Source organism: Arachis duranensis, chromosome 10 (assembly GCF_000817695.3).
Source record: "Arachis duranensis cultivar V14167 chromosome 10, aradu.V14167.gnm2.J7QH, whole genome shotgun sequence".
Lineage (NCBI taxonomy): Eukaryota > Viridiplantae > Streptophyta > Magnoliopsida > Fabales > Fabaceae > Arachis > Arachis duranensis.
The window spans coordinates 2,294,571-2,297,853 of record NC_029781.3 but is presented as its reverse complement, the minus strand read 5'-3'; positions in this window follow the sequence as shown (position 1 = coordinate 2,297,853).

Sequence of the window (3,283 nt, the reverse complement as noted above, 5' to 3'; positions counted from 1 at the left end):
TATACACCGGAGCGGGTTTAACCTAAACCCGACCCGTCCAAGAATCTGCCCCGTTAAAATTCGCTCCGATACGAGGGCGGGTAACGCCCCAAATAGGTAGAAGCTGGGTGGGTACCCGCGGGTTCGGATAGTGTTGCCACCCCTATGTACGGATGATTATTTTAATATTAAAATTTAGAAGGTTAATTTAAAAGTATAGTGTGTTTTTATTTGATTGATGGTTGTTCATATTGTTCAATAAAGTCATTGTCCCCCTAGCATTTCCTGTATACGTTTTATTCTCTTGTACAAATTAACTCACCTTGTTAATTTCACTGACAAATATATTATGTGTATAGTATATTTTAAAATTAACTACCAGAATAGAATATATATTAAAATATAAAATAGATATTAAAATTGAGTTAAATTATACATATATTTATACACAAATATATAATATTTAATTTTAATAACTAATTTTAATGTGCAAATAGTATTTTTGTTTTGCTAAATGCTAAATAATGAAAAAAAAACATGACCCAACAAACTTGTAAGTTGGATACTAATAATTATAATAACAATTATATTAGATGTACACTAAAATTATCTATGAAATAAAATATACATTAAAATATAAAATACAAATGTATTTAATTTTGGTGTGTAAATATTATTTTTGCTATAAGAAAAAAACAAGAGTTGCCGAATTTGATATCTCATCATTTATTTAAAAAGAAAAAAGAAAAAAGAAAAAGAGGTATAATATCACCAAATTTGAAATCTGTTTGGGCACCAAGAAAATCACACTCCAATTTTTCTTCTATGATATGCTTTTAGGAAAATTATAACTGACAATTTATCAACCTATTGGTGAAGACATTTGCCATGTATTATATGTACATGTTCTTTTTCTTTTTTAAATTTTTTATCAATTTAATTAATTTTTTAATTATATAAATTACAATTTCAATTTTCAACACAACCAAAAAATTAAATTAATAGATTTCCATAAATATATTTGATCAACGTTTAATTAAATATATTAGATATTATGTATGTTATTAATTAGCCTTTCACGTCATTAATTATTAATAAAAACTGTTAATGAAATAATAAAATGATAAACGTAATTAATTTGTAATATTTAAAAGACAAATTTAATTGAAAAATTCTTTTAAGATTGAATTTGAAGAATAAATTATCTTATTAAGGACTAATTTAACCATTAATCCATATATAATTGTTTTGTTTCCCCTCAATTAAATGCATCCCAAAAAAAAAACCTATAAGTACTACCTACGATTTTGGAAGTAAACTTGAATAGGAAACATGTTGAATGTCCAACCTGGCAGTTTTAAACTTTTGCATATTCTTAATAGCTATTATGGATGTATCAACCACAAAAGCAACCAATCTATGCCACCAAACCTTCTTTAATGTGTTAAGAAATGAAAGATTTGTCAGAATGAATTTGACCTTAATAATGTTTTTCCTCTTTCAAAAGTAAATCTTTCTAAAAATACATTACAAGAACCATGTATACATGTACGTTTAGAAATCTTTGGCAATGCAATAATACACCCACATGGGTCATGCCAATGTAATCTTTACTCATTATGAAGATCATCTCCCTCTATCATCATAATAACCTTTTTTAGTTTTATTTTTTCTTTTTTTTAATTCGTTTTTTCATTGATCTACCTCCATGCAGGACCAACTCCAATTATGGGTCAAATTTGTTTTTTATGAAATACTCTATGAAAAAGCGGTAGCCTAATATAACATGCGGTCTAAATAAAAATAAATTTAATTACTCTGTTGGTCTTTATAATTTTGTGAAACTTTTAATTTTAGGTCCTTATATATTTTTTTTTAATTGAGTCTCTACATTAAATTTTTTTTTTCAATTAAGTTCTTTTTAGTAGTAATTGACTTAATTTTATAGAGACTCGGCTAAAAAAAAGAATCGGTATAGAACCTAAATAAAAGAAAAAAAAAGTGTAGGGACTCAATTAAAAAAAAATTAGTACAAGGACTCAATTAAAAAGAAAAAAAGTATAAAGACCTAATTAAAAAGTTCGCAAAACTATAAACCTAAAAAGTATGAATGACCAAATTGACCAATGGCTTCCATGAGATATAAACTTTTTTCACTTTTATCTTCTACTTAAATATGTATAATTACTTAATTAGTAATGACATGTTGAAGGGGTCAGTTGAGAATATGAAATGAGGGGGAAAGCATTATAAGAAACTGAAATTAATGAGAATATATATGCCAAAGATTCAACCATTTATTGTGATTATTTTCTTTAGACTTAATGATAATTTAGTACCGAAGAATATATATAAATGATTCAGGAAATTAAAAGTAAGAAGATTACGTATCTGTAACAATTGCCAAATAATTTGAGGTTTCTAAACTTAAAGGATTTGTTTAGTAATAAATACTTTGACAGGCTTTGGCAGGAAATGATTTTGATACCTTCGTTCTACACCAATTTGGAATGCAATAAAAACAATTATATCCTTATCATAAATATTTATAGTTTCATACCTTGCAAGTCATGAAAATTAATCATATTTTAATGTCATTTTGAAGAAAACCTTCAGCAAATCTATGGTTAAAAAAAATCGTATTGTCAGCAAAAAATTAATCAGAAGCAACTAAGAAATTTATGTTTAAAATCTTCGCAAATCTATGGTTAATAATGAGGAATTTTGACAATTTATTAAAATATTTTAGGATCAAATTTATGTATTACCCCTCTTTAACAAGCTTCTTAATTAAGTTTCATAGAAACTATATACCTACATGTGAAGAAGATAAAGCATTGATGATGGAACTATTCTAAAGTTTTCTTTTTTAAGTAACGGAATATGGAATATAATCACACTAATTCTATAAATATAAGCCAATTTATTATCAAAATTCATTTTTATGATATATGTTGAGAAGGAATTGGATGCTAATATTTCCTTCCTTAATATTGACGGCTAACTATATGTAATATTGCAAGAATTTAATTTTGATACACTATTAATATAAAATTATTTTACACGTGCATCTAATCTAAGGATGGCAAGTCAATGAATTATAGTTTAAATGATATAATCTCTCTATATTCGCTTAAGAGGTTGCGGGTTTGAGTCTCCCTATTTTCGATAAAAAAATCTAAGAATGGCAACACCATCCAAATCCGCAGATACCTACTCCGTCTCTACCAGTTCGAGATGGGTACACAAGATAGGTTTTTAGCGGGGTGGATTCTTGGTGGGACAAGCTAGGACCGGGTTTAGA